Source organism: Lucilia sericata, unplaced genomic scaffold, assembly GCF_015586225.1.
Source record: "Lucilia sericata isolate MDLA Ls3-8-SP2 unplaced genomic scaffold, ASM1558622v1 Contig002320F_arrow, whole genome shotgun sequence".
Classification (NCBI taxonomy): domain Eukaryota; kingdom Metazoa; phylum Arthropoda; class Insecta; order Diptera; family Calliphoridae; genus Lucilia; species Lucilia sericata.
Genome location: NW_023996134.1, coordinates 20,583 through 30,848, shown reverse-complemented (window position 1 = coordinate 30,848; position 10,266 = coordinate 20,583).

Sequence of the window (10,266 nt, the reverse complement as noted above, 5' to 3'; positions counted from 1 at the left end):
AGAACTAGAACAGAACTAGAACAGAACTAGAACAGAACTAGAACAGAACTAGAACAGAACTAGAACAGAACTAGAACAGAACTAGAACAGAACTAGAACAGAACTAGAACAGAACTAGAACAGAACTAGAACAGAACTAGAACAGAACTAGAACAGAACTAGAACAGAACTAGAACAGAACTAGAACAGAACTAGAACAGAACTAGAACAGAACTAGAACAGAACTAGAACAGAACTAGAACAGAACTAGAACAGAACTAGAACAGAACTAGAACAGAACTAGAACAGAACTAGAACAGAACTAGAACAGAACTAGAACAGAACTAGAACAGAACTAGAATAAAACTAGAATTGAACTAGAATAGGACTAGAACAGAACTAGAACAGAACAAGTAAAGAACTAGAACAGAACTAGAACAGAACTAGAACAGAAATAGAACTAGAACAGAACTAGAACAGAACTAGAATAGAACTAGAACAGAACTAGAATAAAACTAGAATAGAACTAGAATAGAACTAGAACAGAACTAGAATAAAACTAGAATTGAACTAGAACAGAACTAGAACAGAACTAGAACAGAACTAGAACTAGAACAGAACTAGAACAGAACAGAACTAGAACAGAACTAGAACAGAACTAGAACAGAACTAGAATAGAACTAGAACTAGAACAGAACTAGAACAGAACTAGAACAGAACTTGAACAGAACTTGAACAGAACTAGAACAGAACTAGAACAGAACTGGAACAGAACTAGAACAGAACTATAACAGAACTAGAACAGAACTAGAACAGAACTAGAACAGAACTAGAACAGAACAGAACTAGAACAGAACTAGAACAGAACTAGAACAGAACTAGAACAGAACTAGAAACAGAACTAGAACAGAACTAGAACAGAACTAGAACAGAACTAGAACAGAACTAGAACAGAACTAGAACAGAACTAGAACAGAACTAGAACAGAACTAGAACAGAACTAGAACAGAAACTAGAACAGAACTAGAACAGAACTAGACTAAACAGAACTAGAACAGAACTAGAACTAGAACAGACAGAACTAGAACAGAACTACAACAGAACTAGAACAGAACTAGAACTAGAACTAGAACTAGAACTAGAACAGAACTAGAACTAGAACAGAACTAGAACTAGAACAGAACTAGAACAGAACTAGAACAGAACTAGAACAGAACTAGAACAGAACTAGAACAGAACTAGAACAGAACTAGAACAGAACTAGAACAGAACTAGAACAGAACTAGAACAGAACTAGAACAGAACTAGAACAGAACTAGAATAGAACTAGAACAGAACTAGAACAGAACTAGAACAGAACTAGAACAGAACTAGAACAGAACTAGAACAGAACTAGAACAGAACTAGAACAGAACTAGAACAGAACTAGAACAGAACTAGAACAGAACTAGAACAGAACTAGAACAGAACTAGAACAGAACTAGAACAGAACTAGAACAGAACTAGAACAGAACTAGAACAAAACTAGAACAGAACTAGAACAGAACTAGAACAAAACTAGAACAGAACGAGAACTGAAACAGAGGTGTTTCAGTTTTCTTCTATTCTACTTAGTTCTGTTGTAATTCAAATTAGTTTTAAGTTCCATTTCGAATCTGAATCAGTACCAGTTTCTTTGTTCTGTTCTAGTCCTGTTTAAGAATTTTAATTTAAAAGCTGCTTATGTACTGTTTTAACTTAATGATACAAATTTCGTTCCCCTACTTTTACATACATAAATATGTGTGTAACAATGCCAACTTTCTTTATTTAAGTAAAAGCTTAAATCTAAGATAAATACTTCAACTTCAACAATCTAACACATTCTACAACTTACATCGTCATACTTATTGAAATACAAATAACGAAACAAATAAGTACTTCATCATGTTTCCTTAAACAACATGTGAATGATGGCTGCTTATTAATTCAATTCCTTTATATGTTTTTAAGGAGAAAGGAAGGTGTAACTTGAAAAAACTTCATACCATTCATTAGGCTTGTACTAAATGTTTTATTGGTGGTGGTAGGGAGGGAGTTATTAAGAGGTCTTAGCACGTGTTAATATTGACAAATAACAGAAAAAGCATTATGTTATGTATTGAGACAACAAATGATGGAAAGGGAAAGCAATAACTAAATATCAAACATATCACATCTAATTATACCCATAGAAAAGTAGCGGCTTTTATTTGGAATTTTGTCTCTAGTACTTAGTAACTAGGGAGTATTTTATTATATATATAACACGAACAAAATATTAGTTATTCGAAAAAATGTGTCATAAAACTAATAAAATCATTATTATAGAGTCATAAACACGCAACACTCATGCAAGTTTTCAGCAATAAAAAGCAGTGATCGACATAAAGAGAAAAGAAAACAAGCATTAAATAAATATAACGGTCTTGTTGAAAACTGAAGTAAATGGTTATTTTATCTCTTCAACTTGTATTATAAGGATAAAGTGATTTTCTCTAGTCTTCTTGTAGTTTTGAAAGTCGACCACTGCTTTAGTTTTTATATGTATGTTTGAAGCATTTATAAGTGTTTTGTAATATTTAATTATGTTACACCTATATTTGTTAAAAATTTTGCCATTAGAGTGTCTAAGAAACTTAATGCGAAAATTTGACAGATTTGAGAAAAATTAACAAAGAAAACACATTAAAAGTGATTTATTTTCAAACTGTAAATAAATACAATTTTAACATGTATTGTAATGAGTTGCCAAACGCTTCAGTAGTTCTCATTTCATGACTCTCATTAGGCTATTAATTTTCATTTGTGGCTGTTACTCTTTAATAAAACAGCACTTTATTGTTGATGAAAAATTTGTGATTTAAATCGATTTGTAATTAATCATTAATCCTTAATAGATCTTTAGTCGCAAACTGAACTACAAAAGAACTATAACAGAACCAAAACTGTCTTTTCAAAGGGAAGGCTCGTCCAATATGAGTTAGTTTGTGTGAAAAATACGTGATATTTAATTCCATTACAATTAAATAATACTCATACGTTCGATACTATTCTTGAAAAACATTTTGTAGAAAAGCAGGACTGCTTAAAAAGCTAAAGCCTTCTACAGGAGATTCGTTGGAATGCAACGTTTAAGCTCTCATTGGAAAGCTAAAGTTTTTAGATTAAAGCTGAACTAGTTGTAGAACTGAACTAGAACTGAACTAGAACTGAACTAGAACTGAACTAGAACTGAACTAGAACTGAACTAGAACTGAACTAGAACTGAACTAGAACTGAACTAGAACTGAACTAGAACTGAACTAGAGCAGAACTACAACAGAACTAGAACAGAACTAGAACAGAACTAGAACTAAACTAGAACTGAACTAGAACTGAACTAGAACTGAACTAGAACTGAACTAGAACTGAACTTGAACTGAACTAGAACTGAACTAGAACTGAACTAGAACTGAACTAGAACTGAACTAGAACTGAACTAGAACTGAACTAGAACTGAACTAGAACTGAACTAGAACTGAACTGAACTAGAACTGAACTAGAACTGAACTAGAACGAACTAGACAGAACTACAACAGAACTAGAACAGAACTAGAACAGAACTAGAACAGAACTAGAACAGAACTAGAACTGAACTAGAACTGAACTAGAACTGAACTAGAACTGAATTAGAACTGAACTAGAACTGAACTAGAACTGAACTAGAACAGAACTAGAACTGAACTAGAACTGAACTAGAACTGACTAGAACTGAACTAGAACTGAACTAGAACTGAACTAGAACTGAACTAGAACTGAACTAGAACTGAACTAGAACTGAACTAGAACTGAACTAGAACTGAACTAGAACAGAACTAGAACTGAACTAGAACTGAACTAGAACTGAACTAGAACTGAACTAGAACTGAACTAGAACAGAACTAGAACAGAACTAGAACAGAACTAGAACAGAACTAGAACAACTAGAACTGAACTAGAACTGAACTAGAACTGAACTAGAACTGAACTAGAACTGAACTAGAACTGAACTAGAACTGAACTAGAACTGAACTAGAACTGAACTAGAACTGAACTAGAACTGAACTAGAACTGAACTAGACTGAACTAGAACTGAACTAGAACTGAACTAGAACTGAACTAGAACTGAACTAGAACTGAACTAGAACTGAACTAGAACTGAACTAGAACTGAACTAGAACTGAACTAGAACTGAACTAGAACTGAACTAGAACTGAACTAGAACTGAACTAGAACTGAACTAGAACTGAACTAGAACTGAACTAGAACTGAACTAGAACTGAACTAGAACTGAACTAGAACTGAACTAGAACTGAACTAGAACTGAACTAGAACTGAACTAGAACTGAACTAGAACTGAACTAGAACTGAACTAGAACTGACTAGAACTAGAACTAGACTAACTAGAACTGAACTAGAACTGAACTAGAACTGAACTAGAACTGAACTAGAACTGAACTAGAACTGAACTAGAACTGAACTAGAACTGAACTAGAACTGACTAGAACTGAACTAGAACTGAACTAGAACTGAACTAGAACCGAACTAGAACAGAACTAGAACCGAAATAGAACAGAACTTGAACAGAAATAGAACAGAATTGAACTCTCTTTTCAAAGGGAAGGCTCGTGAAATACCAGTTAGTTTGTATGAAAAATACGTATACGTGATATTTAATTTCATTAGAATCAAATAATACTCATACGTTCGATACTATTCTTGAAAAACATTTTGTCGAAAAGCAGGACTGAACTAAAACTGAACTAGAACTGAACTAGAACTGAACTAGAACTGAACTAGAACTGAACTAGAACTGAACTAGAACTGAACTAGAACTGAACTAGAACTGAACTAGAACTGAACTAGAACCGAACTAGAACAGAACTAGAACCGAAATAGAACAGAACTTGAACAGAAATAGAACAGAATTGAACTCTCTTTTCAAAGGGAAGGCTCGTGAAATACCAGTTAGTTTGTATGAAAAATACGTATACGTGATATTTAATTTCATTAGAATCAAATAATACTCATACGTTCGATACTATTCTTGAAAAACATTTTGTCGAAAAGCAGGACTGAACTAAAACTGAACTAGAACTGAACTAGAACTGAACTAGAACTGAACTAGAACTGAACTAGAACTGAACTAGAACTGAACTAGAACTGAACTAGAACTGAACTAGAACTGAACTAGAACTGAACTAGAACTGAACTAGAACTGAACTAGACCTGAACTAGAACTGAACTAGAACTGAACTAGAACTGAACTGTCTTTTCAAAGAGAATGCTCGTAGTTTGTATGATATACGAAATACGTATACGTGATATTTAATTCCATTACAATTAAATAATACTCATACGCAATTAGCATCTCTAGGGATGTTCTCCTATTAAGGATACAATATAATTTTTTTTTTAACTTTTAGCTTTAATGACTCATAGAAAAAATTAGTTCCTTCTTTCTAGTTAATTACTAGAGTTTCGCTTCAATAAAGAAAACAAATTATTAAAAGTCATGTAATTTAAATAAAACTTTTCAGTTTAAATTGCTGATTCCAGTAAAAAAAAATTTGCATAAAAATAAAATTTGTTAAAAAATTAATGAAACTGAACATACACATAAATCTTTAATGGCACTTATAAAACTGCCAAGAAAAATTCAATAAAAAAAATGTACAAAGCAGATATGGTGGGGACAAATTCTCAAACCCCCTTAAGGGTTTATTAAAACAAAATGTAAATGTAATAAGTAAAAGGAATTTAATACAAAACAAATGTTTAAAATGTAAACTTAAATGTGTTAGAATGTCGTTAAATATAAAAATATTTGTAAATGTGTTAAATGAAAAAAAAGGAGAAAATTAAATAAAACAATAAAAAAGATTTAGAAAATGACACCCATGCCAAAAAATGTTCCAAATAGTTAAATTTATAACCATTTGGCTGGGGAGCAATACAATGAAAATAACATTATTTAAAGCTTTAATTTGAATATTTGCTTTTATTTGAGTACACTTTTAACGTAAGTGTAAATGCGTGTGCAAATTTTCATGACTATTCTTCCCCTAGACACTAGAAAATGCGTCAAAAATGTGTAAAAAAAAATTAATGTCATCAAAATAATTTTTGCTGTGGCGCCATTAAATCAAAAGTTTACAACAATTTTAGACAATGGTTTCGTAATTATGGGCATAAAATAGATTACATTTATTATACTGCTTTAATATTAATACTGCACAAGCATGAAGTGTTAAATTTATATTCAAAGGATGTAAATGCTATTTTACTCTATTTTCACAGTAATCTGACACCAAATTACACTGTTAATTATTTTACACTTTGACTTATTTCACTCTATTAAAGTCGTAGTTTCATAGGGATTTATAGTCCGTCCACTGCTCTTAATAATATTTCATAATACTTTAGTAAAAAATCCCAACAAATTCATTGCTTTTTCCAGCCTACAATAAATAAATTGTTTCGCATTTGCCTTTAATGGTCCGACATGATAAATTGCGAACACATGACAATATGGGCCCCAAAGAAATTGCGAAAAATTAGCGATTATATTACAAAATATTGTTGATTGTTTTTATTAAATATGAAAAGTCTTTAGCAGAGGATAGAGGGTATGAAATTGTAATTTAATAAAAAAAAAATCTGTCCTTGAAAAGACCATTAGTAAAATACAATAGAGGAAGTAGTGACAGACAAAAATCAAAACCAAAATTATGCGGTCAATGTCATTAAGATGTTTAGTGTTTCTAGATTTTATCTAGGTCAGTTCAAGTCTAGCTCTAGTTCTTGTTCAGTTCTGGTTAAGTTCTATTGCAGTTCTCGCTCATCTGTAACTCAGTTTTAGTTGTGTTCTAGTTCTGTTCTAGTTCTGTTCTAGTTCTGTTCTAGTTCTGTTCTAGTTCTGTTCTAGTTCTGTTAGTTCTGTTCTAGTTCTGTTCTAGTTTCTGTTCTAGTTCTGTTCATAGTTCGGTTCTAGTTCTGTTCTAGTTCTGTTCTAGTTCTGTTCTAGTTCTGTTCTAGTTCTGTTCTAGTTCTGTTCTAGTTCTGTTCTAGTTCTGTTCTAGTTCTGTTCTAGTTCTGTTCTAGTTCTGTTCTAGTTCTGTTCTAGTTCTGTTCTAGTTCTGTTCTAGTTCTGTTCTAGTTCTGTTCTAGTTCTGTTCTAGTTCTGTTCTAGTTCTGTTCTAGTTCTGTTCTAGTTCTGTTCTAGTTCTGTTCTAGTTCTGTCTAGTTCTGTTCTAGTTCTGTTCTAGTTCTGTTCTAGTTCTGTTCTAGTTCTGTTCTGTTCTAGTTCTGTTCTAGTTCTGTTCTAGTTCTGTTCTAGTTCTGTTCTAGTTCTGTTCTAGTTCTGTTCTAGTTCTGTTCTAGTTCTGTTCTAGTTCTGTTCTAGTTCTGTTCTAGTTCTGTTCTAGTTCTGTTCTAGTTCTGTTCTAGTTCTGTTCTAGTTCTGTTCTAGTTCTGTTCTAGTTCTGTTCTAGTTCGTTTCTAGTTCTGTTCTAGTTCTGTTCTAGTTCTGTTCTAGTTCTGTTCTAGTTCTGTTCTAGTTCTGTTCTAGTTCTGTTCTAGTTCTGTTCTAGTTCTGTTCTAGGTCTGTTTAGTTCTGTTCTAGTTCTGTTCTAGTTCTGTTCTAGTTCTGTTCTAGTTCTGTTCTAGTTCTGTTCTAGTTCTGTTCTAGTTCTGTTCTAGTTCTGTTCTAGTTCAGTTCTAGTTCAGTTCTAGTTCTGTTTAGTTCTGTTCTAGTTCTGTTCTAGTTCTGTTCTAGTTCTGTTCTAGTTCTGTTCTAGTTCTGTTCTAGTTCTTTTCTAGTTCTGTTCTAGTCTGTTCTAGTTCTGTTCTAGTTCTGTTCTAGTTCTGTTCTAGTTCTGTTCTAGTTCTGTTCTAGTTCTGTTCTAGTTCTGTTCTAGTTCTGGTCTAGTTCTGTTCTAGTTCTGTTCTAGTTCTGTTCTAGTTCTGTTCTAGTTCTGTTCTAGTTCTGTTCTAGTTCTGTTCTAGTTCTGTTCTAGTTCTGTTCTAGTTCTGTTCTAGTTCTGTTCTAGTTCTGTTCTAGTTCAGTTCTAGTTCTGTTCTAGTTCTGTTCTAGTCCTGTTCTAGTTCAGTTCTAGTTCAGTTCTAGTTCTGTTCTAGTTCTGTTCTAGTTCTGTTCTAGTTCTGTTCTAGTTCTGTTCTATTTCTGTTCTAGTTCTGTTCTAGTTCTGTTCTAGTTCTGTTCTAGTTCTGTTCTAGTTCTAGTTCTGTTCTAGTTCTGTTCTAGTTCTGTTCTAGTTCTGTTCTAGTTCTGTTCTAGTTCTGTTTCTAGTTCTGTTCTAGTTCTGTTCTAGTTCTGTTCTAGGTTCTGTTCTAGTTCTGTTCTAGTTCTGTTCTAGTTCTGTTCTAGTTCAGTTCTAGTTCTGTTCTAGTTCTGTTCTAGTTCTGTTCTAGTTCAGTTCTAGTTCAGTTCTAGTTCAGTCTAGTTCAGTTATAGTTCAGTTCTAGTTCAGTTCTAGTTCAGTTCTAGTTCAGTTCTAGTTCAGTTCTAGTTCAGTTCTAGTTCAGTTCTAGTTCTGTTCTAGTTCTGTTCTAGTTCTGTTCTAGTTCTATTCTAGTTCTATTCTAGTTCTGTTCTAGTTCTGTACTAGTTCTGTTCTAGTTCTTTTCTAATTTTTTTCTAGTTTTTTCTAGTTCTTTTCTAGTTCTGTTATAGTTCTGTTCTAGTTCTGTTCTAGTTCTCTTATATTTCTGTTCTAGTTCTGTTCTAGTTCTGTTCTAGTTCTGTTCTAGTTCTGTTCTCGTTCTGTTCTAGTTTTGTTGTAGTTCTAGTTCTGTTCTAGTATTTAAATTTTTCACATTCCTTAAACATTTCTCACGAATAGTTTTAAACACTTTTTTATTGTTTTATATTCTTTTGTTCCCATGTGACTCCTCTAAATATTTGTTTATTTTAAACTAGTAAATCAAAATCTCTTTCTCACTTAAATATGGTTAATGTTTTCTTCTAAAACATTTGCTTTATAGTAAATTTTTCATGATACTTATCAAAAATGTTTTTCCTCAAAACACTTTTCATTTTGATTGTGAATTGTATATGTATGTATGTCTGTCTGTTCGTAAGCATTCACACAAATTTGTTTATTTATTTTTTAGCAAATCAATGAAATGATTAAATTTATGGATAAATAAACAATCAAATCAATATACACAAACTACAAAACGTTTGAAAACGTGGCAAACAAAAAAATTTTATTCATGTATAGTGTTTTTTTGGAAATATAACTAGTTTGTGTCAGTATTAGTTTGTGGTTTCGTAGGTAATATTTTGTATGCATAAATCTAAGTTCATTAAAGGGTTTGAATTAAAATCTAATGGGATTTTAAAAATGTTTAGTCATAACAGTTCAGTATTAAAACAAACTTAATTTGTGCTATGGTCACAGAGTTCATGAACAGAAATTCTATAAGACCAATATTCGCCATCACCGACTTTAGTATTCAACTTATTGTCTTAATATATTCTTTAACTTTTTTTCACTTAATCGATTTGTAAACATGCAATACATACACCTAAACAAACATTAAAAAGAATTAGAAAATATTTTCAAAATCTAATTAAATAATATAGACGATATGTGAAGACGTGTGTTGAGCAGAGAATGGAAAATCGAATTCAAATAATCTTAAAATCACCTCACACCCAATACTCGTGTGAATGTAATAATAACACTTTAAATCCATTGTGTTTGGAATTCAATATTGTTTCTTTTGTTTTTAAATATCTGTATATTTATATGTATTTTTTTTTTGTTTTGTTTCATCATTCTCAATATTATTTCTGTTATCGAGTACTTGTATATTTTAATACAGTTTATTGGGTTGATTTCAACAATGCCAACAATAACATGGTTTGTGGCATTTAGAAAAAAAATTTTTTTTTTTTTTTTTTTTTTTGCAATAATAAAATTTGCAAAAACGAGACTCTTAGGAGTAGTAAAATTTCATAATTGAACAAATTATAAATATTGTATTACAATGATGATATTGTTGAATTTACATACATAAATGTGTAGACATATACATGTTACTTACACGCCTAAGTGTGTATTATCAAGCCATAATTTAACAAAATAAGGGTAATCCTTAAGGTTAATAAGAAATTAAATGCAGGTGTAATTCAGTACTAATTCGGTACTAATTTAAATCTAGTTCTGTCTGTTCTTTCTAGTTCTGTTCTAGTTCTGTTCTAGTTCTGTTCTAGTTCGT